Source organism: Dermacentor silvarum, chromosome 10 (genome assembly GCF_013339745.2).
Source record: "Dermacentor silvarum isolate Dsil-2018 chromosome 10, BIME_Dsil_1.4, whole genome shotgun sequence".
Lineage (NCBI taxonomy): Eukaryota > Metazoa > Arthropoda > Arachnida > Ixodida > Ixodidae > Dermacentor > Dermacentor silvarum.
This window is the reverse complement of record NC_051163.1, coordinates 19,181,804-19,208,555: the sequence shown is the minus strand read 5'-3', so window position 1 is coordinate 19,208,555 and position 26,752 is coordinate 19,181,804. Positions and strand designations below refer to the sequence as shown.

The window sequence follows — 26,752 nt, the reverse complement described above, 5'->3', positions numbered from 1 at the left end:
CATTGCAATTTGTGAATTGTTACCGATGAATTGGCATGGCGTGTCCCCTTGAAACGAATTCTCAGGATGACACCATTTTACCCTATTAAATATGTCGAACGGAATAAGCTGACGAAGTCTCAAAACTCAGAGCGACGTTCATTAGCGACCTCCCCGGTCCGGAAAAGAAAAATATGGCTGCGAAGCCCGGTCGAACGCACGAACCTCATCGTCTTTCTCTTCTCAACGATGAATTCGTGAAATGCGGCAATCCATCGCCGGTAGTGTGCGACAAAATACACTGGCGTTTCAGTTACCTTGGTGCTTACAATGCACACAACCGCGCTTTGTTAAATATAAGCAAGGGGAACAGAAGAGCACGTTTACCGCAAGGTTGTGACGCATGTCTCTCCACTGTGACACCATGACAGAGCAACTCGATCCTCCTTGGTCGCTTTGCAGATAACCATACCTTTCTCTCACTCGCCTCTATAGTAAACCCACATATAACGAATTATTCTGCATAACGAACAGCAGTAAATCCCCCTGAAAATTTTTTATGACATTTTTTATGACATCGAACTTTTGTGTGATCCGCTTCAGATTTGATGTATCCAGGTTAGACTGTATTCTCTCCTCCCCCTTTCCCCCTGTGTAGGGTAGCGAACCGGACGATCTTTCGGGTTAACGTCCCCGTAGGCTTCACTTCCTATCAATTCTTCGTTTTCGAGAGAAGGTTCGAAGCCGCCGTTGGGGAGAAGCCCAACGCAAACACGCCGACACGGCGCGTCTCTGCATGTCGATGCGAATGCACCGCAGTGGGTGTCCGTCTATACAGGGCCTAACCGCATCTGGTGTTGTTGTTTTTGTTCGCGCCTCGTTCGTTTCCTTTACGGAGTCTGGCTGGGGTTTGTAAACCCACACCGGATGTCCGTGCCTACCTCTGCCCCCCCCCCCCCCTCCCCCCCCTTGCCTTCCTTTCCCATACGTGAAGCGTTTTGTGCGTGCTGCGCGAATCCGACGTTGGGTTCCAGCAATTTGCCGCAGGATCCTCTTACCGCGACTAAAGGTGTACGCCGGCGTAGTGAGTGATACGCGGGTAAATTTAGTCTGGCTTGGTTTGTTGCCTATGTGTACGGCGTAACCCACTACGGGGGATCGGCCATGAATCGGGCGGCAGTGAGCATCAAAGGGAAGAATACTTAAATAGGATTTTTCTAGTTTAAGAGTTAGATAATTAAATGAATACTAATCGTTAATATCAATTTTCATGTTATGTTAGTTTAAAATTTGAAGTTAATATATTTTTGTGTTTCTTGTTGAGGAAAATCAAACGATAAAATTAACGTGGCAGTCTCCTTGTTTCCCTGACAAAATTAAATGTGGCATCACATTTAGTGACACTCAGAGCGAGCGCACTTTGCCGAAGAGGGTTTCACTTTCGCGGGCCGGCGCGCTGCAAGACGGAAAAGTGTCGTTTGCAATTGATGGCAGTGTCGATCGGCGAATCAGCGGGCACACATTATGCGCTTGTTATTTTAGGCCCTGTTTGCAAAATAACATTACCACGAACAGTGTGCACGAGCGATGGCAAGAAGACGACATTGCTTGCAACACCCGAGTGACACGAGGCGAAGCGCCTAAAGAAACGAGACGGCTATTGTTGATAGAAAAATAATAGGTGCCTAGTTACCTACTGAAGACCACCAGAGGGAAAGTCTGCCACAGCGATTGTTACAAAAATGTATCCGAAATGCTGGAATGAAAAGCATGTATAGCATGCCTGAGTAACTCAAGCAGGCTATAATAGTGACCATTTGTCACCGCTCCGTTTCAAAGGGGATGCCAATAAATCATCACCATCAATGTTCAGCTTCCGTGGGAATCACGGTTAGCACATGGATTTGTCGGATCTTCGCGTGCTTGTATCTTCAGGCATTCTCTTGTGGCTTTATATTTACTGCGCCTTATCTGGCCTTTGCTGGCCTAAATTTCCAGGAATTTCAATTTTTCTAAACTCGGTGCACATGCATAATCACTGCGAAATGTCGCATTTGCGAACGCAATATATTGTTGAACGTTATCAGTCGGGGAAAGTCACAAAGCCATATTGAAGCCAGAAAGACGAAGTTTAGGCAAATCCGTGAACTAACCATCACTCCCAGGCTGGCTGAACCGTCATGCTTGTATTTCCCGTGGACACTAGCGCTAGAGTTTTCTCTAGTAATTTTTGTAAGAAGCTCTGTGTCAGTGCTGTTCACTGGCGTATGTTCAATTTATGGGTATGCAGAAAAGGTATTGGTTGGCCATATCGACAAGTAGCAGCGCGATGTGTCACAGGACTATCCACACACTTGACAGTCTTGATAGCTCCAGAGCATGCTCCAAAGTATTAAAAGGACACATGGTATCTCTAAGCACAGCGGCGATATTATTAACGAATCACCGTGTTCTCTTCACGAAAACATCGCCCGCTCGCGTGCGCAGCTACCGGCGCATGCGCCCTGTCGCCACTGCCACCGTCGGGGCGATTAGCGCGAGTCAGCGACGCGCAACCACCACCACCCCCGGGTGCATGGCTTGTTCCGTTCCCATGGCGGCATGCTATAGTCCCTAGCTTCACTCGGCGTGTCGCAGCGCCGGGGCGGCCCGCTTCTGAACGCTCGGCTGACTGCGTGCGCGGCTCGGAGCGGGACGTCCTCGATGGCTTCCGAAGCCTCGAAGCGACGCTCGCCGCTGCCTTGACGGAGCGCTGACACGCGTCACGCCGCTAACGAGCGCGCCGCAGCGCGCCAGCGTCAACTCCCCGCCGCGACGCGACGACGCCGGCGCAACGGGGGGAAGAAGAATCACTGCGAACGGCGGCAGCAGCGCTACGCTACTGTCCCCCCCCCCCCTCCCCTCACTTACCGCCACTGTCTTTTCCTCCTCTCCTCGCAAGCCTCGATCACTCTTCCTCGGCCGTTTGTGTGCTACTACGCAGCCAACGGTACCGGCGCACGCGACGACGTCATTTCCTCCCCCTCTAGCGCCCCCCCCCCCCCCCCCCCCGCCTCCTTATGAAGGAGCGCACGGCCTGTAGTGCTTGCTTGCCTGCCATACGTAGTACGTGTGTACGCTCACGCAACCATTCACGCAGCTCGCCGTCGTTCGTACACACTCCCGACAACGTCGCCTCCCCCTCCCTACCTACCCCCCCCCCCCCCCCCCGACCCCTTTTCCGCAGACGCGTGGTGTGCCTGACGGACGCGCTGACAAGCCTCAAACCCCCCACTTACCCCTTCGGAAACTCCTGAACGTCGACGACGCGAATGGACGGATCGTCGTGTGTGGTGCGGTGCGTGCTACGTGGAAACGGGGCAGACTCGAAGCAGCAGCGAGACACTTTCAAGAAGCTTTCTTTCTTATAACGCTTCCGGACTGTGCTGATCACGTGGCTGCTGCTGCTGCTATGCGGACTTGCGGAATACACGATACACGCAGGACAGCACACGTAGAACTTGTCTCGGCTTATATCGTGTGTCCCAGATAACCGTAGCTGAGCAAGAAAGATGAAAAAAAAAAAAAAAAAAAAAAAAAAAAAAACGGTACAAGATACCATTACAAGACCTATGGTGTTCAGTTGCCAGGGTTCTGTGAACCGAACACAGTGTGTCTTAAAATCGTACCTTGCACCGTGTCCTTTAAATATATATATATATATATATATATATATATATATATATATTGCTTCGTTGAAACAGCTTGGCTAACGTTCGCTGGGACACCCTATACAGTCATCCGAACTATATACCCCTACAGTTACGGTGATGACTGGATTTCTCCTCTACTGGATTACGCAGTGATTCGAGCAAACGGTACCATAAATATACTCATTGCAACAAATACACGCTTTCAAGCGCATAATTATGCCTTCTAAGTTTCCCGCGGATTGGCTCGTCTTTAGTCGGTTTCCAGCCGTACAAGATACCACCGATACTGGCGACAGAGTAAACCCCGGTTGGGTGGGTCACGTGGTCGCGTTTACGCAATCGCCACGCCGCAAAACTGCAACACGCAGCTCAGGAAACGGACAGTTACATGGGCACGACCGACTGCGAAGCCACGTGACACTAAGCTTCTCTGACGGGAGAAGAATGCGAACTCTTATACGCGTACTCGAACGTAAAATAAAATTGAATGCATCATGTGTGTTTATTTGCGTAGCGTTTCAATTGAAACGTTTCACGAAAAGCGCTTCGCTTCACGTTGGTTGCAACGAGCGCGCTGGGATCTTCCGTAACTCTCTCTCTCTCTTTCCTTCGAAGCTTGTTCACTCGTTCTTTCAGGGAGGGCGCAGCAACTCGTCGTCCTTTTTCTTTTCTTTTCTTTTCTTTTCTTTTTGTCCTCGAGGTGTTTTGGGTTGCGCCCTTGCGGATTTGGAAGTCGCGCAGCCTTCATTTCGTGTTCCGCGGCATCTTGCTCTTCTCTCGGCCAGCGTCCTTAATCACCGCCGTTGGGTTTGAGTGTTTCGTCCCCTGCTCGCACGCACGCACGCACACTCGGTTGGTTCGTGGGGGTGGCTGGTTATGGCCAGCCGGAGGAGGAGGGAGGGCGACGGGAAACGACTTGGCTTGGCCGGAACAGCCCGGTGACCCTGACACGAAACGACTCGGCGCACGTGACGGGATTGCCGGACTCTCCGGGAAAGACGCCGACCAACTTGTAATGCACCAGGCACGTGCGCTGCGGCGACAAAAATGAAATTAGAATAAAAGAACACGAAATGTTGGCAGACAGTCGTGCGTGCGTGTGTGTGTGTGTGTGTGCGTGTGTGTGTGCGTATGTGTGTGTGTGTATGTGTGTCTGTGTAATTCCCAAACACAGTTCCACACTAAGAAAGATTATAGACTGGTCACATGTATTCCTGGCTATGGATGGGGAGCCATTTCGTACACAAAAAGTTGAACTATTGTTGAGGTAAAACCAAAATAAAATAGCAATCAATTAGTTGGATTGCTGAACTATCCACAACTGGAAGGGGAGGGGGGGATCTCTCTTCAGCGTATGGAAAACGCTACCCTACGCTATGCGTTTGACAGCTCCGACGAGCTGTTTGAATTGAATTGAATTGAATTCCTCGTCAGGCGTCCGCCTTTCGCTTCGGTGTCCTCTTTCGTTTAATGCGATAGCATTATAGGCGAACTGAATCCACTTTGTGCGCATCTAATGGCAGTTATGGGCCGATCCCGAAGACAGTGCAGTCTCGCACAGCGTCTCATAGCGCTAGCAGTCACGTGGGAAGAATGTGAGAAACTGACACGTGACTCACACGCCAGACGTTTTAAAGAGCGACTTTGGCACGAAAGAAAGATGCGTGCGATCGTGACTTAATGATTGGACCATCGGGATGCTGTGCCGAAGGACAGATTCGATCCCAATAACTGGTCACACATATCTTTATAGCTTGTTACAGGAGGACTTCACCCACTTTGGAGCTATCTAACAGAAAACTCGAGGCCTGTCGAGCGTATGAGAGCGCGTGCCTTGCAAAAAATATGAATTGCATCTCAACAGAAAGTATATCGAATGCAACATGTATAAAGTCAGTACCAACACAACAATAGTTCAGTAAGGCTTTTGAAAGGGGCCACAGTGTGCACGAAATCGAAAGTTTGTAAGATAAAGGCTGTATGTAGATATATCAATTTGTTAAGTGCGAGCGTGCTAGGTCGCCCGTCAGTCACTACGCACCGCGCTCGTAGCTGTCGAGACGTCATAATCATCGCATTCTAATTATGGTATCGCATACCCGTCGCACAATCGCGTACAATCGTCCAGAGAGTTCGCGGTTATAAGTTCCGGCTTATGGTATTTTTTTGGTGAAGAATGAGATAAGCTTCAAACTTGGAGAAACACTTGAGGCTCCGCTCGGCCATGCCTTGCTTCTTTTCGAACCGGAACACTGTAAAACCGTTGTCGATCGGCGTCACGCGACGTTGTGTGTGTGTGCCTGCGTGTCCCCTCGGGTGGTGGCTCGCGAGAGACGTCGAGTGAATCGTTTCGGTACTCCTGGACTTGCGGTGACGTTTTTCCCCTGCGCGTGCACCGCTGACAGGTGGTAGCAGGCACCACGTGCGTGACCACAGTTCATCAGGGTGGCCTCATACGGCGGACCTGGACCCGGATGCAGTACGGTAGCGATTTGCACGTGCACAGAGCCAGTCCACGCCAGCAGCAAGGCTGCTTTATTTCCGTTGACTCTGCCCATAAAACCACACTGCATGCACTTGCCTCCTGCGCTACATATATATATATATATATATATATATATATATATATATATATATATATATATATATATATAGAGAGAGAGAGAGAGAGACATAAATTGAGCTCTGTGTGCTTGCAATGCAATCGCACTCTTAATGAAGGCCGGACGCCGGCCGAAACGTCAGTAAACTCCTGGTATTTTTTTCCTACGTGCTTCTGTTCTTTGAACTATTTCTTATGCTTATCTGATATATATATATATATATATATATATATATATATATATGTGTGTGTGTGTGTGTGTGTGTGTGTGTGTGTGTGTGTGTGTGTGTGTGTGTGTGTGTGTGTGTGTGTGTGTGTGTGTGTGTGTGTGTGTGTGTGTGTGTGTGTGTGTAACGGCGCCAAATAGTCAGGGGATGCTATCCTGTACATTGTCGAAATCGCCATCCTGTCAGCTGTGATTGGCTTGGAGGGACACTATGGCATCACTGATTGGTCCAATAACACGCCTCTATTGCAGAATCGGACAATATGGCGGAATTTGACGTAGTCTAGAATACGCTCTTCTGGCAAAGTTTTGGACGTACTCGGCTGGGCGCAATGTGTATAGCAGCGTAGCAGACGACCCGAGCGAGCCGGAACGAATGCCGGAACGGCGCAATGTCCTAGCTGCTCCCACGTGACCGCCTTCTACGCCATGACGTCACGACACCTACGTCTCCTGGGAAAGGAAACGTGTTTGTAGAAAATTAATTGCAGTGATTTATTGAGGGCGCTATCGGGGGGCTGTCCAGTGTTTGTACTGGGCTTCAAGGTGTAAATCCTTAACGAAAAAAAGAAAAAAGGAATACGAAATGAAATGCAGCAAAATGTCACGTGGGTACTCCTTTAACGTTTTTCTTTGACTTCCCGATCTGCTTCTAAAGCCCTTCAAGGAACGCGCACCGTAGCGCCGCGCAATGGGCCTGCGTTTAAAGTACTTAAGGAGCCGAACGTCATTCTAAAACTGCCTAAAAACTAACGCCGCGTCTCTCGGAAGCCCGAAGACGCTATCGCCGGCTGTGTACGGCGTAGGAAACGCTCCACTTGTACCGGGCACGATTCCAAGACGACGGACTCTCTTTCTCCGTCACTTGGGCTTGAAGAAAAGCTAGCACATTGCAACAATGCGATACCCGCGTGATGACCTGAACGCGCCTCTCGAAGAAAGAAAGAAAGAAAGAGAAAAGGAAAAGAAAAAGAAACTTCGTGTCAGCGGGGAAGCAGAGACGGCAGAGATAAGGGGCGAATGGAACTGGGCGCATCGTGGCACGGCTGGAAGAATACTAACGCAATTTGTCGTCGTCGCTGCCGTCACCTGCTCTTCTTTGTCGCACACAGCTCCCCCCCCCCCCCCCCCCCCTGGAGGACGGCACCTGTCACGTCTGCGCACCTGTCGAAGTAACGACCGCGTCGTAGGTCATTAGGGTTAAATGGGGTCTAGCTTGGAGAGGGCGGAAGAGGGTGAGAGATTAGCGGAAGAGTTTGAACTCCGTTTCACCAACTTTTTAGAGTTTGGTGACACCAATACGCGTGTAGCCAAATATTGCACATATGACAACGGGGAAATCGTTTTGCTCGGCATCCGACACTGCACCCAATTTGATGAGGTTTGCTGCTCTTAAAAGCAAAAAAATTAATTACTCTCGACGGCAGGAAGATGATTTTCTTGTTTAGGCCGTCACTTTCTTTTACGAAAACTATTGAAAATCGCCAAATTGAAAAAAAAAAGATTATGTGTTCATTTCTTTTTTAACTTGCCGATTTCCGGCAATTTCTTGTGAAGCCATGATGCCCAAATTGTCCTTGGCTCCTTGCAAACTTTCGCTAGCTTTCAATTATAGTTTAATTATTGCAACACAGGCTGGCCGCTATAGTATAGGCAGCCAGCTATATCTTAGTTCCAAAAAGAGCTTGCTAGCTAAGTTCTGTTTCGACGAGCGATTCTGTGACAGTGCACAAGCCGGTCTGCGGAAAACCGCTAAGACGCGAGACCTTTGCCAAGGCGTCGAGGCAGGGATCTCCCCGACTCGGTTCTGGTTGCGTCGCACGGTTACGGCGTAGCGTTTCCTGTAAGTGCTTTCGTCTAGCAAAGACGCGGGGTGCGTGTTTGAGGACGTACTCACTGGGATGCGGGTCGTCTTTCGTTACGTAACCTCGTAAAGGAGTCAGTACGTGACGGATTTGCTCGGAAGCTACTATTGTCTAGGTGAGCAGCCGACTTGCTCTTTGGCTTACGCGCTCGTTCGCTGAGTCTCTCAAACGCTCAACGATTCTTCAAATAGCTCACTCACTCATTCATAGCTCACTCGCTCATAAGTCACTCACTTACTCACTCAATAAACTCACTCACTCACTCACTCACTCACTCACTCACTCACTCACTCACTCACTCACTCACTCACTCAGGTAATCAATCAATAATGAGCGCATTAGTCAATCAACATTTCATCAATAAGCCAGCCAAACCAATTTGGTCGATTAATGAATTCAGCAATCAGTTTGCCGTCAATAAGCACTCAAAGCAGGCCGAATTAAGCGCGCAGTTATTCCACCCACACGTGCCACATTGACCGGCTCGTCTCCTCCGCATTCACCATGTCCTCCGAATACACGAGGCAGGTGGACTCTTGTCTTCTCTTATCTTCACCAACGACTCCGTGCTGTCGTAAAATAATAGCGACATATCCAACGACACACTTGCTGCAACCAACGAGAAGCGAAACTTGAAACGTGTATTGAAACGTTTCAGTGAAATGCTCCGCAATGAGCGCATGACGTGTACCCTTCTACATTTCCACGTGCGTGCAAAAAACCTGTTCACGTTGTCCTCCCATCGCAGGAGTTTTTGTGTAACTTGACTGCGCGGTAACGCGAATGTAACTATACTGTTTCGCGTTCGGCACCGAGTTTTACGGCAACAGGAATCGACTGCATACGCCTTGCCCAGAAAAGGCAGGCCGCATCCCCGAACCACGTGACCACTCGTTACGCTTGTCTCCGGGGATCAGTGCCAGTTTTGATTACACTCTCCGGCCCACTTTACTAGGCGGGAAACCGACTGAGGACGTAGAAAGCTTCGATATAGGAATTACGCACTCGAACGTATATTTATTTCTTGCGGTAAGGATGTTTAGGTACCATTTCGTTGTTTCATTGGTCAATGCTTAATTCCGTAGGGAACAGAGCCTGTCGCCGGCACAGCTGCGTGTACGCTGTAAAATAATTTACCCCCTTAAGCGTGAAAAGGGGTGTAAATGTGTCTTATAATTCAAGGGTTAAAGGGTGTGAGTTATAGACAGATTTACACCCTTTCTCAAAACGGAGTGACGGACTGTGACTGACGATGTGTGTGCTGTGCTGTGTGCTCTCTCTCTCTCTCCTCCCCATCTTTCATTCCCCCTCATCCCGCTACCATGTGTAGGGTAGCAAACCGGTTGTGCTGAACTGGTTAACCTCCCTGCCTTTCCTTCTCCACTCTTTCTTTCCTTCCTTCCTTCCTTCCTTCCTTCCTTCCTTCTCAAAACGGTGTAAATTATTTTACAGTGTAGGGGTCTATCAGCCGATGCGTTCGATAAAAGTATGCGCTGTCCTGTGTTGAGCTATTCGGGAAGACGCGCTCAGCAACGTCCCGGGAGGGTCCGCAAAGGGAGCTTCGTTTTGGAACTGTCTCCTTGGATCCACACGTGCAGGTCACGACGACCTTATAGGGAAGAAGCCGGAGAAGGGAAGTGAGAGAGGGAGAGAGAGATTGGAAGGGGGGGGGGGGGGGGGGTTGACCTGTCCGCAATCTTCCTCCGATCAAGGAGCGCCGATAAGAGGCCACGTTTGAGTTTGCCACCCCAAAACAAAGATGAACCATTCACAGCGGGACGAGGCCTGCGGGCCGCCCGGCCCCTCACGGCGCGGCGTCCCCTCCCCTCCCGACGCGTTATCTTCCCTTGCATTCGCGTGATAGTCGTGTATAAACAGAGGGCACGGTGGCACGCGATAAAGACGCTCCGAGTGTATTCCACCGCACCGTTGTTTACGTCCGGGTGCGCGAGCGAGCGACCCCGGAAGTTTACCCGGCGCGCCACGCGCCGGTTTCGCGCACGTGATAAGGATGAAGACCTGCGAGTGCAGTAGCGCGGGGGACGTCGCGGGTGCGACTCCCGTGTTGATGTCTGCCACGTGCGGAAGACGGTGATGCACACGCAACTGTCACGCGCGCGCAATCACCGAGTGGAATTCGTTATATACCGCCTTCAGTCGGTGCACTGTTCGCAAACGAGCATATCTCCTTACCAACAGTCACCGTTTACTGAGTAAATTAGCTATACAGTCACACCCGGATATATCGAATCTGAAGGGGATCACAAAAAAGTTCGATATGTAAAATAAACATTTCGTACAAAAATTTTCAAGGAGATTTTACGGCTGTACTCGTTATACAGAATAAATCGTTATATGTGCGTTCGATATATCCGGGTTCCACAGTATTCTGTTTCTTTTTTATAATGCCCCCACAGGAATACGTCCTCTGCGCGCAGCTGTGAGTCGAAGCCCGCCACCAACCGTGCATGGTGGGCCACATGTATCAGATTTTCGCGTCTGTTATTACGTCTCCTAATAATGCGGTGTCATCGAGCCCACTCATGCACCGTTGGTCTTGCGTTGAGAGGCGAAAAGAGCGACGCGTCTGATTATGCAATGCAGCTGTAGCTATAAAGGTCGCGGGGCCGTATTCAGAAAGCTTTTCGTTCTCAACTTGCTCTTTGTCGTTCATGGCTGGTCGCCTTCACTAACAAGGCGACCTGTCCTGTGTTCGCTCTAAAATAGTTTAGCCACTTAGCGGTTATCTTGTCCCGCATCAATATTCGTCACTAATCTCGCGCACACTTCCTTTACTTATAAACTCCCTGTCATCGCTACTTTCATGTCAGGAACCCTATGTCACGCTGGTACGCTCGTATCTTTCGTGACGTCGAAGTGGCGGTAACACACACAAACACACACCAGACTCAGTGGCAATGACGTTCTGCTGCCTGAGTATACGAGGTCGCAAGTTCGAATTCCAGCGGCGGCGCGGCCGCTTACTGATGACGTCGGAATAAAAAAAAATAAAAAAAAAAAACTCTCGGGCACCATGCTTCGGGTGCACGTTAAAGAACCCCAGGTGGTCAAAATAAACCCGGAGTTCTCCACTAAGGCGTGGCTGCCCGCTGTGCAGTTTCGGGACGTTAAACGCCACACTATAAACGTTTAAACACACGCAAGAAAAACGGGTCGAATAAGTGTAGGGCTAGCTATGACACATTAGCCGGCCAACTATATATGTTATACTAAAAAAAAAAAAAAAAGAAAAGAAAAAAGAAAAGAAAAGCCGGCAGATCCCACCGTGGGAATCGATGTTATGCGAAGCAGTGTGCTCCCCGGGGAGCCTACCAAGTTAACGACCATGAGAGCACCGAGACGTATAGGCGGCTGTTTCATGACCTACATGACACGCATGTCATGATCTATCATTTATGTTCGTCATACACTCTTGTCATACTAAGCCAATTATGGTTCATAGCAAGTTAACGAAACGACCATGAGAGCACCAAGACGTAGGCGGCTAGATAGATAGATAGATAGATAGATAGATAGATAGATAGATAGATAGATAGATAGATAGATAGATAGATAGATAGATAGATAGATATGATAGATAGATATGATAGATAGATAGATAGATAGATAGATAGATAGATAGATAGATAGATAGATAGATAGATAGATAGATAGATAGATAGATAGATAGATAGATAGATAGATAGATAGATAGATAGATAGATAGATAGATAGATAGATAGATAGATAGATAGATAGATAGATACTCACAAAGTGGCAAATGTTCGCCAAGAAATGCTTCGCATTTAAAACACGAAAACGCACATATACCTGTATATAGCTACAACCATTAGACGCTGTGCAAATGTACAAGCTCCGCTCCTTCACTCGGCGCGGGCAAACTAAATCTCAGTCGTCGACAAGCGCGCGTTTGCAACGGTGTCGCTATTAATTAGCCCGCGCAATCCTCGCAAGCTTCCGTTGACGGGCAGAGCGGCAAATAAGCCAGGCGAGGAGGTCTCGCTGCACGAGCGCGCCGGCCTCATCTGGCAGTGATCCAGAACACGGGTGGAGAACGGAGGAGCAAGGCTCGAACGCTTTAGCCTCGAGAAAGTAGCAACAGCGCTGTCAGAAGCCGGCAGCAAAGTTTATGGAACGTCGACCGGGGCTTTTCTTTCGACGCTCTTCCTTCAATCTTTTCTTCTTTCTTTTAAAGCGAAGTTTTAGCTTTTTCGCGGAAAACTTTCGGTAACAGAGGGAAAGCTACGGAGGTAGAGGGCGCACAATTAAGTGAGAGGGCGCCTAAAAATAGTCCCACATTATCGTCCGTGTTAAGCCTTTAAGCTGAGGAAGAGATCCTATTTACAACGTCAACATATGACTGCAGAATAAACCACTATGTATAGTAACATTTGACTCATTTTCACAGCTTTTCTGCTCCGCGCGTGGGCGAATGCGAAACCATCGCACGTGGAAGCCGTACACTGATCTTTGCCGTCTTCCAAGGTTTGTTCTTTGGTTTGGAATTTGGCATTGTTCTTATGGAAATCTCGTAAAATGCGAAGCGTCGACGTAAAGCAGCTATACTTATAGTACTAATGGTTCTCTGGATCATCGTTTATTTCCTTTCGCGATAATACTTAGCGCAGGTGCTTCTCGAATGAACTTGCTGTACTGATGTTTGGCTAATTAAAGGTTATTCGTTCAATATATTTCTTTTTCTTTCTGGAGTCGAATGACACGATGCATGTTCATTTCGGATGTCGTTCCCCGTAAAATATGAACCAGTATGTAATCCAGGTTCAGTAGTTCAGTGTAGTAAAATCAACCTGGAACGTACAGTCGTTGCCATGACAACAATTGTTGTTTTCAGGTACGCCCTCCTGTAGTCGTAGTCGTTCTGTAGTCGAGTCGTCCCGAAGTCGAGCGTGTCTCATATGCGCCTGGCGTGTCCTGCCTATATACGACAAGGCCAATTTTGTCGTCACGAGAGAATGCTATCACACCCCTATTCTTGGCCAATCCCCAAAAATGGGTGTGCGCCATTGTGACACAAGAGGCATACGTATAGAAGCCTTGTGTGTATTCAGATGTGTGCCGTAGTTCTCTGTGCGTACACCTCTTATCAGCGTTCATCCCTTGACAAGCATAACACATACGTCGCTTCGTCTTTGTGACAAAGACGACTACAGCATCCGCTATATACTGCCGCTAAACATCGCAAACTCAAACAAGCTTCGCGCCGTTCAGATTCCAACCATCGCAGCGCAGGGTAGCTCACTGGCTTTAGCGTTGCACTGCTTAGAACGATCGAGGTCGCGGCTTCGATTCCCTGCCAAGGCGGCCGCGTTTCGATAGGGGGAGGGGGGGGGGGGGCGAAATTTGAAAATCGCTCGTGTACTGCGACTCCAACACTGCGTCGGATCTGCGTGTTTTCCTTTTTCTTTTCTCGGTTCAACTCGGGGCCCGCGGTTGCAGCGTATACCTCGAGCGGGTGTAGAACCTTCGCCCTTATAGGGTCCGAAGCAGCGTACTTTTACAAATCGCCGTCGTTCGAAGTCCTCTTCCGGTAGGCCGCGGGGGCTATCGACCTCCCGCGCGGCAACGCTTGCCCGTGTGCGTACAGGGATCGATGCCGGTCGACCTGCAGAGCGCAGGCCCCGCTGCTGTGTATGCCGTCAAGGCGTTTGCGTGCTCCGTGACTTTCCCGCTGGGTCCCGATAATGCCGACTGCGCTCTGGTCCATATATCCAGCCAACAAAAGCCGCTCGCTGACGGACTGCGCGCGCGTCTTCGTCGTTGCCTCTGCTGATGTCGTTGTCGTCCATTATAGTGGCGGTGTTATATGTCTTCGTCGTTGTCTCCGCTGATGTCGTTGTCGTCCATTATAGTGGCGGTGTTATACGTTATTTGCATTGTATTTACGTCTTCTTATGCCGGCAGTAGAAGTGCACTACCACTTAGAGAGAGAAGGGTAAGGAAATGCAGGGAGGTTAACCATAGCAGTAGTAGTTCGATGAAAGCTCGTCTGGCCAAGAAGCTTATGAGAAAAACGCAAAAGCTTTGTTCAGTTTGCTGTTTTCGTGTTTTGTTGACTTCGTCAGTGCCCAGAAGGCTTTGTGTTTTTTTCTAGTGCTTGTAGCAGTAGCACTGGTAGCTTTAGTAGAAGGAGTAGTGGCAGTGGTAGTATATAGCATCAGCAGTAGTACTGGCTCTCCGCGTGTATGTATGTGTCTGTGCGTGTCCGTGCCTGCGGAAGCTGCTGTAACTCCATGCACTGCTAATGAAAACTGATAATATTAGTGTGGCTGTTGACGTAGTAGGGAGTCCAGGGGCGAAAGCACAGGCGAAAAGGGGCATGTGCTCTTAAATGCTTTAAAAAAAGGTTCTGACGTCATACTTTCGACTTTTCCTTCTTTCCTTGCGTTCATTGAAGGTCGTGAGTCTCAAAACCCTAGAAAAATATACTGGCATGCTTCGGAGCGCCCTAAATAATTTATTATAGTGGCTTTTCTGCGAACCAGTTTCGGTATATATCGTTTCCGGGAAGTGTATTTGTCATGACGTCACGACACAGAAGGCCGTCACGTCGGTGCAGAGCATCCGTGATGTTTTGACACTCGCTCTGGCTGCTCGGTCATCTGTTATACTAGACCACTCGTAATGACTCGTTGTGCGACCCGATTCAGCAGGTAGCAGTGGAGATTCCATCTGAATACAAAAAAAAAAAGAAGTATTAGAATGTCACACGAAGGTCGTATAAGTTTACGGGCACTAGAAATTGCAGAACATTCGCTTACTAACTAAACAGGCGCCGTATCACGTGGTACGGTCACGTGATGAGGAGCGCCGGCTGCGGGGAGCGCGCGTTGCTCGTGCGAAAGCGAACGTTTCGGGCTGCCGCTCCCTTTGCCGTGTCACATTTGCCGCGCCTCCGAAACTCACCAGATCACGTGACCCCCAACACGAGGCGCCCGCGAGTTCTTTTCCTCTGCTCGCACTCGCGCGGTCCCCCTCGCGCCCGCAGCCTATCACGTGACCTCCAACCCTCGCCGTGGAGGGCCGCGCATGCGCCGTCACAGCCGGGACAGCACGGCGACGGCGAGAGCGCGCCACCGTTGTCCGGATGATTATACTGTCGCAATAAATATTGTTAAGGAGGAGACGAACGAATGGTGGCGAGCGCGCACGGTGAAAATTTGCTTCGGTGAGTGAGTGGTGTGAGAGAGAGAGGGGCAGGAAATAGGTGGGAGAGGAGGTTGCGAGGCGTGTGGCGAGGCGATGATACGAGATTATGGCGCATTGCAACTTGAACGCGCCGCGGTAGGCGACGACGGTTCGAGAGATACGCATCGGCCCAACGACTCGCCTTGGCTGCCCCGCTGGCCGGTGCAAAATACACACCGCGATGGCGAGCTAAGCGCAGGGCAGGCTGATACGAGGGAAAATACAGACAGTAAACGAAGACGCACATAATGGTGGTTATGCGTTCGAGCTACACGTGGCTGCCGTACTTGCGCACGCGGGCGGGCGTCGGGCGAGGCGCGGTCTTCTCCGAAGAACGGGCTTTTCTGCGAGACGAGAGATAATAGCGGGGATAATAACACGAGGCTGCAGGCCCGGAGAGAGCGCGGTGCGCGGAGAATAGCGGTAACCGAGCTGGGCGCCCTCTGTAATCCCCTTCGCGAATCTTTCTTTTTTTTTTCTCGGGCCGCGGTGGTTCGTTAGGCGTTTTCGCGACGACCATGCATACACGATGTCGCGGGTTATATTTCTGTGCGCGGCGGCTGTACGCTGCGACGTTGATGGGCGAAACACCAAGCGTGTGCCGCGATTTTCGACACGCGTTATAAACGAACGTCGAGCAGCAGGAAGTAATCCGCCATGCTACGTCGACTGTAATGCGTCCTTCACAGCTATAGCCGCCGTCAAAAGTAAAAAAAAAAGAAAAAGGCCTGGAATTCGAAAGTATCTGCAATTTCTTGTATGGACCGTAATGATATTATTTCGACATGAACGTCCCTCATGTCACACAGCACGTACAGGCAGGCCGTGGACGGACGATGGTCCTTTTGACGATTTGGTTTCGAAACTTTGCTCCAAGCTCCGCGATTGCTCGGGGAACATTGCTTTCAGTGCACACACACTACGTGACTACGCTTCGCAGAATTAAGCGTCGTTTCATCCTAAAGATCACTGTCTATCACAGTGCATGCCAAGGTATTGGAGCCGAACCTACATCTCCCACGTTACGCGTGCATGCGTTTGCTTTGCCAATTCAGCTACCATCAGTCACCATCTTCTCTTTCACTTTTTGGGGTATATTTTGTGTACGCATGCGTACAGGATTAGCCCTCGGAGTGTTAGCCAGTGCCGCTCGCATTGATAAAGCAATTGCTGAAGCGACGCACTCGTCGTGCGGTATAGGTGTGGGTTTGACTCCCTCCTGCTGCAAGGTTATCTTTTCGTCCACTTTCGTTGCCTCCCTCTTTCTTATTATTTCAACTATTAACTTGCCCTATCCCTTCTCCGACTTCGTTGTCTGTCTCGTCGCAAGATCTCCTACTGTTTTTGTGCTCGAATAGTGGCGTTTTATAGTTCGTTTCGTTGTCCACAGATGACGCGATCACGCGTAAAAAGGGCTCTCCACGTGCAGCATATATACGCGCTCGTTCACAGGACGTGCGAACCCGTCGAAACTCCTCACCTCCCCTCCCTGCTTGAGTCGCTCCCTCGCGCTCGGATAACGATGGCTCCGGTGCGGCGTTATCTCGAACAATGGTAAAAAGATGTCGAAAAGGAAGCGAAGACAAAAGCGAGGAACACTCGAAGTTGCTTCCTCGGCTCGTTGTGACGTGCGCCGCGATAACGACGATTTCACTCTCGCCGAGATAAAAAGCGGGGCGGGGGGGGGAGTGGACTGACGACGCCACGTCTGGGGAGAGATAAGGCGCGGTGGAGAGGTGGTTGTATAAGCTGCGCGCGGTGCACTTGTCGCGTACCTCGTTAACCTATAGCTCCTCGTAAACGCGAAGTCGAGCGCGACGCGGCGCAATTGACCCCTCACTGTCCTCCCCCACTCCCCTCCCCCTCAATGAACACTTCTGAGCGTCGCACCTATTTAGGCGGTGCTCGTTACCGCCAGAGGACCCAGCGCCGCTACCGGGCTGCAGTATATAGGGTATATGCGATGCCGGGCTAGAGAGACGTTTAGAGCTGCACGATAACGTGACAACCGGTGAGGCTCGGATTCTTCCTCCTGCTTCTGCGCGCGTTCTGGCACGGAACGGAGGTTTCCGCGCTATATAGATGTATCGTTGGCAGACGCGAGCGAATTGCGCGGGAGATTGTCGCCCTTCCTGATAGAGGCGCCCGTGTTCGTTCGTCTGGTATCTGTATGGTGCTCCCAACGGTTTTGTTAGGCCTAGGGGAAGGGACAGCTGACGCGACGGCAGACTTCTACATAGCACTCTTTCTTCCGGGGCTCTGTTTCGATTGAGATCCGCTGGGAAGCCGCAGTACTGCGCATGCGTCTGTCTGTCTGTGCGTGCGTAGTATATGTATGGCGGAAACACGTGAGTGATTGTACCGTGTGTACCTGTGTGAACGATTCGGGTGATTTAAGTGCGCCCAACGATGATGCTCATTTCGCAGTGACATTTAAAGCGCAGTGTATTCGCTGTCCGCGGCTGTTTCTCAACTTAACGACATGCCATCTAGATGTACCTATATAGCGCTTCGAAGCTAGAAACATATGCTTCCCGTGCGTGTTTGTGAGCGACCTCTGTGAATGTCGGCATCCGTTGTCTTTGTGTCTCAATTGTCTTCACTTTAAACCTCGCGCCGACGTTTTGCTGCTGTTCTGACTTTGCACATATGCTTCTGCGCGCTTCGGAAAGACATTTCTTGCCGTGTGGTATAGCTGTCCCTGGATTACTTGCGATTTATTACCTTCGACTTACTGATTTACATGTTAGTTGCCCGGTGTCAGACAACTTACCGCAGGTATAGGAGCCGGACCCACATATTCCCGATTACGCGTTCTAATGTGTGTAAAGGAATTCCGAGAGCTTGTCAAGCAAGCCAACGGTCCCGAAGGTAAACAAACAGAGAGATTAAACTCTGAAGCTGCCTGAAGGGACAATGCAATGGGCCCTATAGTGCTTCTCAGGGTTTGAAGTTTGAAGTTTTTTGTTGTTTCAGGCAGTATATACAATCGTACTGCCCACGAGCCAAGACTAAAGGAGAAACTATAGTCTCCTGACTGGGTCTTGGTCTCCTATAGGGCGTGACAGGAGCAGTGACTTACAATGAATGATACAATGCTAAAACATTTTCATAGATAACAAACAGGTTACGAAAAGTCACACATAAGGGACTTCAAAACGCTCAATAATTATTCAGCGTGTCAAACACACACAACACGATATATATCTATGACATGGCGCAGCAAACTGAAAGCGAGATAAGTAACAAAACATCAATGTTAAGCTATCCTCAACAAAGGCATGCGCAGTGACTGGGAGACAAATAAATACAGAACTATGAATACTGTCTATGTGATGAGGGCATTATTTGCATGTAAGTATCATTATTCAGTTAGTTGTGTCTGACATTTTCTTGTGTACATTTGACACCCGACTTATTATAACACAATACTGTTGCTCAAAATGATAAACAAAGTTTTGTGCGACTCCGTGCACTTCACGCCTGCTTCGCGTGCTACATGTATAGGAATGCAGCGGTTTGGATTATAGAGCAAACGGGGGTAGCCGATATTCTAGTTGACATTAAGAGCCAGACATAGAGCTGGGGCAGGCCATGTAATGCGTAGTACAGATAATAAACCATGCCCTATTACACAGTTACCAATTGGGTGCCAAGAGAGAAGGGAAGCGCATTCGAGGACGGCAGGAAGCTACGTGGCGTGATGAAATTAAAAAAAAAAAAGCTTGCAGTATGGTGTCAGCCGCTACAAGGCTGCAGGGGGTAATTGAAGATCAATGAGAGAGGCCTTCGTCCTGCCGTGGAACGTAATATTGGCCGACGATGATGGTTTGTTCAAACGTATAACGTCAACGGCAGTTCAATTTGAACGCGCACGATCGCCTTTTAAGGCCAGCTCCCGCTTTTTTTTTTTTTTTTTTTCGTGTTGGCTCGGTGCCGTGCTCGGCCGTAAGTTCGACCTCACCTTCCTCCTCCTCCTCGCCCAGCGATGCGATCGAGCTCTGCCAATCGATGGCGCGTCCCTAAATATACGTGTCACGGACCCGATAGCCTCACCACTACCCTCTCCCCCTTCCTTCCTTTCTTTCTCTAATACCTTCTTTCTTTCTTCCACCTTTTTCTCTCGGCTTTCTCTCTTCTTCTTTTTTTTCTTTTCTGTCGTTCAGAACCCCCGCTTTCGTGCGACTCGCTGACTTCTCCGTTGCACCGGCTTTGCGTGTCGTATAGGGAAATATGTAATGGGATCCCCACCGTTATTATAGAGAGTTTTTCGTTGAGCACCGTACGCGGGTCCGCTCCGCTCAGACCGGTGTGTACAGCATAGGTTTTTCGACAAACAAACATCACCGGAGCTCTGGTGCTGCAATTGCTCCGTTACCATGGTGATTAGTACAACAGTTCGTCTATAATCATCGTGCGTGGGGCTTCAAACGTTCTTCCGACTTCATTTATTGCGCTTTCTCTTTCTGAATTTCCAAGCACTCTTATAGGTTTCTAAACATAGGAAAGCAATTATTCTCTGCTCCCATGCGTAATCATTATGAATCGTTGCATGTCTGCAATGTAATATTTTATTCAAAATGATCAACTTGCGAAATCACAAAGTCAATTGATGACAAGAGGACGGCGTTCAGGCGTTCAGGCGCATCCATGTACTAACCACCATTACCATGCACTGTAAAGTAATTTACATCCTTAAAAGTGAAAAATTGTGTAAATGTGTCTATAACTCATACCCTAGCTAACACACTTCTGGGTGTCTGGGTGTCATGGTGTGAGTTACAGACACATTTACGCCCTTGAATGTGAAAAAAGGTGTACTCCTGTGTTATAACTCACACGCTAACACCCCTTTTGGTGTTAGGGTGAGGGTTATGGACACATTTACGCCTTTTTTTCACTTTTAGGGATCTAAATTATTTTACACTGTGCTCGCTGAACCATCATACTCGCATCTTTAGACACTAGCGCCCAGAGTTCCCTCTAGTAACGTTTGTTGGACCCTCCCAGGGCGAAAATTTAAAGGGTAATTTTGTAAATTAAGATTTAGATATTAAGGGAATACAAATCGTTGATATCAATTTTATGGCAATGTTATAGAATAGGTGCTATTATATTTTTTTTTTTTTTGTTTTTACGGCGAGGAAAAGAAAGTGAGTCGTGTGTCAAACTTCCTCGTCCTCTTACTCCTGCTCTAATCCAAGAGATGGCGCTCGCTGCCCATCATTCAGTGTTGGCCTAAGACAGCCGGAAGCTCCGTACTCAAAACCGAAACTAAGCAAGAAACAAATAATGTTTTCGGGTGTGTTGTCTGTAGGCAACACTCGTCCGCAAAGTGTTAACAATGGACCTACCTGCACGACCGCTGATAAGACGCGCCGCCCCGCGTGATACGAAAATCGCTCCGTTTTCTTTTTTTAATTTTTGTATCCTTCTTGCCAGATAACGCAACCCACGAGGTTCTTTCTGCCCAGCTGTCAAGCATCTGTCGAAGGAGTCTATAACGCGTGATTCTCGACCGCGGTGCGAACTGCACCTTCCTGTGGCTAACAAAGCTGAGCTTCTTCAACGGCGTCTCATTTCTTTTTTTTCTTTTGTACTTTGTTTGTGAGTTCGCTCCTCTTTGGACTCATATCTTGACCGTTCTTCTGATCTTTCTTCCTCTTCTTCTCGCGCTCGGCGTTGAGGGCAAGTTCCTTTTTCTTGCTTACGCCATGTCTGGGCGAACGAGTGCGCGGTGCGATAAACAAAGCGCGCAACTGGCCTCACGGGGCAGCTGCGACTCCTCAATAGGGCCGAACTGCGCGCGCGCGCGCCAGCGAAAGCAGTCAACGCGCGTACAAAGAGGCTGCAAATTGAAGCAGAGCGACATGCGCTTTATAGCAGATACGCGGCTCGATGCACGTGCTCGCAGTCAAGGCGGGAACCGATGACTCGGAGCCGGATATGATACGGACTGTTTCGGCCGCTAAATTAGGGAGTTTTGGAAACAGGGAGGCCAATGTTATATGGTACGATATTGGCCGTGCATGCAAGACAACGCAGAAAGAGTGCGATAGAACCCAATCGGAGTTTGGGTTTTCGTTGAGTGCGCTATGGCCGCTTAAATGCGTTATTTGTAAATTCCTTATCAGGGAGTTTTAGAAGCAGGGTACCCAAAGTTAGGGTACGCTATTGGCCGTGCATACAAGACGACAAGAAAGAATGCAGTAGGCCCCAATCGGAGTTTGGGTTTTCCTTGCGTGCGCTAAGGCCTGTTAAATGGGTTATTTATAAATTCCTTATCAGGGAGCTTTAGAAGCAGGGGGAACTGAATTTAGGGGACGCTGTTGGCCGTGAATACAAGGCAAGACAAAATGTGCGCAAAAAAAAAAAAACCGATTGGAGTTTGAGTTTTCTGGGCAGGCCAATTGTCGCATACGCAGGCTATTTGTAAATTTCCTATTAGGGATTTTTAGAAACATGGTGCCCAAAGTTAGGGGATTCTGTCCGCCGTGAGTAGGAGACAACGCAACAAGAGTGACGCAACCAGAGTTGGGGTTTGCTATGAGTGAGCCAAGATGCTTATTGAGCAGGCTATTTCTGAACTAAAAATTAGGGAGTTTTAGAAATAGGTGATTACAAAGTTAGTGGATCCTATCGGTGTACGTGCAATAAACTGAACAAGACTGTCAGAGAGCCTCAGCGGAAGTTTTAAAGCGAATACCTGTCTTTTGCTCTTTCGGTCATTTTCGTTGTTGGTCGGATGGTCGACGGTCGGACGCGGCAAGGAAAACATTCCTTCGCTCGTTCGCTCTCTCCTTCTATCTCGTTCTCTCGCGATCGTTTTCTCGCTCTCTCTCGTTCGTTCGTTCGTTCGTTCGTTCGTTCGTTCGTTCGTTCGTTCGTTCGTTCAAACTATTCGCTTATATTGACGTTAATTTCTACAGAATTTCTTTCACGCTGGGCTGTGATGGTTGGTTAAGGGAGGGTACTCTGAGCCGCTTGCACTGCGCCGTCTTACCTGACTTCATCTCCTCCGCTTTGTCTTGGCTTCCTGTTATCGCCGCAACGGATTAGCGCGACGGAGCGTCGTGTTTGTTGTGTCAATGTATGAAGTTCCCACTTGAGTGTGCATGCACGGCACGCGCTATGCAAACGAGCAAGCGACGAGGTAGGTGCACTCGCTGCGATCTGCGCGCGCGAACAAAGATAAGCGGGTTTACACTTTCACAAACAGCGTGATAATGCAGATCATTGACGGCGGTATACGCTGATAGCGCCAGTGAGCCTCGTTTTCACGGTCTGCAGCACCCTTGGCAGTTGACAGCCCTGATGGGACAGAAATGAAACACACGCACACACAAACAGATATATATATATATATATATATATATATATATATATAAAACGAGAGGATAAGGGGCGGAAGGTGGAGTTTTGCGGCGACTATTTAATATTTCATACTCACAAATTACTGCTACATTGACATCGACACTGACATGGATAGAAGGAAAGAAAAACACACGCCACAGCGCCGGACTATACAGCAACATTTGCTAGCCCAGTGGTGTGGCGTTTGTCTTCTTCTCTTCAGTCCATGTCAGTGCTTTCCGCTGGAAGCCTCTCGTGGCACTGTTCATATTTCCCTGCGCCTGCAGTGGAAGGTTTCCACAGTTGACAAAGCGTCTACAGCTCCGTCCAAGTCTGGGCACTGTCGTCGCCCCAATGGACACAGCTGTTTTGTCTACTCCTCCTCCACCCGAACCCCCCCCCCCCCCTTTTTTTTTTTTTCCGTTGCCCCGAAAGTAAGAACAAGACCGGGAGGATGCGATAAGGCGCGACATCGAAATCGCTCCCTCTCCGCCGTCTCCGTGCTCACCCACTTCTCGCTGGCAACTCCCGTGCCTGTCGTATCTCCCAACAGAGAAACAGAGGAATATATAGGAGAAAAGTAATAGAGCAAACCAAGACATGGACATAGTAGGCGAGACACACAAGCGCCAAGTTTCAACAACTGTTTATTGGAAAACCTTGCGTGGTGGCTATATGGCGTTGTGCTATACTGAGTACGAGGTCGTGAGTTCGAGTATACCGGCCGCGGCACGGCCTCATTCCAGTGGGAGCAGATCGAGTGCAAGAACGCTTGTGCACCGTGGTTTGGGTGCACGTTAAAGAACAACCCAGAGGGGTCGAAGTTAAACCGGAGCAGTGCACTACGGCGTCCCTCAAAACTCACTGTGCAGTTCAGGGATACTAAACTCCGCAATTTATTATTGTTGTTATTATTATTTGTTACTGTAAGATGAATCACCAGCCATAGCACCCTGCTAATGCGACGATGCGTATGTATTCTTGCTCTCGTCATCGTATGCATATTTACAAGAACGCCGTTCAGCCACCTTGACACACACAAGTGCCAGAGAATTTGCCCTGCAAGCGATCGCGTCTGTCTGCCGCTTCCCGCGAGCAGACGGCGACGTCGCGAGCACGTACACGCAATGACCAACCCGTAGATCTTCACTAGAATGCAAGCACGGATGTTAACTTCGTTGCACGCAACTGCGACGCCAGGCGAACGAGGAAGCAGCCGCGCCAGTCGGTTGGGTCTCACTGCTGCGGTTATCTCTCTAGGGAGAAAGTGTGTCGTCGCTGCTGGTCTTCTGCGACGGAGACGCGGCGCAACCGCTCAGGGCGCCCCCTATGCGCCGAAGACTGAGATAAGGAGCGATAAGCGCAACGGACGTGCGGACGCGACGACGGCGTCGTTTCGAGACGAGCCGGCTGCGATGGCGATATCGAGGGACGGTCGCGTACGTGGCGCCCGTTGCGCGCTGCTGTTTTCTCGGCGATATCGGAGGACTCGCGTCGGTCAGTCGGTATAGAGAGCGTGCGCACTGCAGAAGCATGCTGCGTGTTGTGCTCCGCGACGTACTACGTGTGTACGTCCGCGATCACGTCGTCGTCTGCTGCTCGCCCTTGGTAGGCACTGAGCAGACGACACGGTGTCAGCATTCGCCATGTAGTTCTAATGCGATTAGAATTCTTAGGATACCTCAGGCGCTCTCCGGAGTCTATCTTTCTGTCTATCTGGCTGGGTCTCTCCACCGTTTTGCCTCCAGTTTGGGTCACTGGGTAGTCCACGCGCGGACTTCGCGGAGGCGCCGGTAGATGCCGCAGGGTGTCCAGATGGAAACGCAAGAGAGGAGCCTGGTTGCATACACGCGTCATGCATGACGCGTCTCTTCGGTCGCAATACGGCGTGACGCTGCATTGATTCAATGCTAATAGCATTAATGTCGACATTCATCGTGAGATGAGTTCTGCCGGAATGTTTCAAAGTACAGATGTTTTAGTTTTGATCGATCGATGGCTGGCTTTGGAAGGGCGACGATTAATCTATACTCAGTCTGTGACAACATAAGAATTCAGTACATGTTCCGCCCACAAAAAGCATTATGCGTTCTACCTTTGTGCCTCCGCGTGCCAAAGCAGTTCCGGAGAGACACCGATAGCGAAAGTAGTTCGCCTCCGCCGTGACGTCACGTAAATGAGGGAACGTAATTGGCTGGCGCATCGATAGAAATTCTCTTTGAGTTGGACAGCGGTGTGTTTGTTACAGCGTTCTCAGGTTGTAACTGCAGTTGTCACCGTGCTATGGTATCTGCTTTACTGGGAACCGAAGTGGGCTACTAAAGCAAAGCTGACTTTGACTGAGGGTCATTTAAATATAACATGAACGGGTTTAATTGTGGAAGCAGAACATCGTGACGTTTTTTCAGCACTCGCTCCGGCTCACTAGGTTGTCTGCTATGCTGTTACCCGTTGTGTAGAATAACAGACAACCGAATGAGCCTGGGCGAGTGCCAAAACGGCACTATGACAACCGCTCCCACGTGACAACCTTCTGCGTCATGACACAATACCTCATGGAACACGAAATTAAGATTGATTCGCAGAAAATCTATTATAGCACATTATTTCGGGTGATCTGACGCTCGCCAGAAATTTTCCTGGGGTTTCTAATGAATTTTAAACGTTTCTAATGACGATCTCTAATGGCATGTCATTGAGCTCGATCATCAGTGTTTACTATACATCGATTGTAGTCTAGCAGTATGCCTATATCTAAAATTACCTATGCCTGTAACCACCCCGGCGCCATCTCTACCCTACTTTTTTTTTTTTTTCCGCCAATACTTTAAGCCATTATTGTATGAACATCTATGCTCTAAACGTATTTTGCTTATCTCGACCGCTGACCAGGCAGCGCTCCATCATGTTGTTGATGTTGACGTTGCTTCGCCTTTTAGAACGGGTGGGCGAAAGTGCTGCTCCCTAGCCATGATAAACAAACAATAAAGTAACAGAGTCACGAAAGAATGAAAAAAAAAAAAGAAGAAGAAAAAAGCCACTAGTGTCACAGCTCCCTCTAGTAGTTCTTGTGGGAAACTTTGTGCTACCATACGACTGTTCCGCGTGCGCACCTTGTAACCGCGTTTCTCCAGAACTCGTACTTCTTTCCTTCTTTCTTTCTTTCTGTTCTTCGGCCATTTGATAAGAAGCTCGCGCCCCTTATCGGAGTGCTCCCCGCTACGCGCCCCCAAGGACAGGAAACCACGTTGTCTGAGCAGGCCACGCTTGTCAAGTCGCTCTACGCTCCGGAGCATAGAGTCTCCTACTCAAATTATACTAGAGGGGACTCTGGTGCGGCGATCGCTCAGCTATCGAAACGGTGGTTATAGTACACGAATCTGTCTCGTCTTCGCGATTGTAGCTTCGGGTGTTCTGGTCGTCTCTTGTTTACATACAATTTATCTGACGTAATTATTGCCCTAAATTTCGAAGGAATCCTATTTTCCTAAACGCATGAGGCGATAAGACCCTGCGCACGCGCATACGACGCAATATTTTGCTGAAAGCGATCAATTTGCAAACCCGCGGAGCCGTGTGAAGCCAGAAGGGCGAATTCCGGACGAATGCACTAACCATCTTTTCCATGCTGACTGAACTGCCGTGCTTGCAGTTACCTCTACAGTAACTTTATATGAAACTACAGTCAAACCTCGTTATAACGAAGCTTATTATAACGAAATAATTAATACAACGAAGCAAGTTGAATTTCCCTTGATATCCCCATGAAATTTGATATTGCAGTACGTGCGATAATGGATATAACGAA

The 26,752-nt window shown here is 49.2% G+C and overlaps 1 protein-coding gene across 3 annotated transcripts in view; it reads left to right on the top strand.

Annotated features, from left to right (window-relative positions):
• Positions 1-26,752, top strand: part of LOC119466554 (homeobox protein TGIF2-like) — a 122,146-nt gene that overhangs the window by 68,795 nt on the left and 26,599 nt on the right. The window lies entirely within an intron of this gene.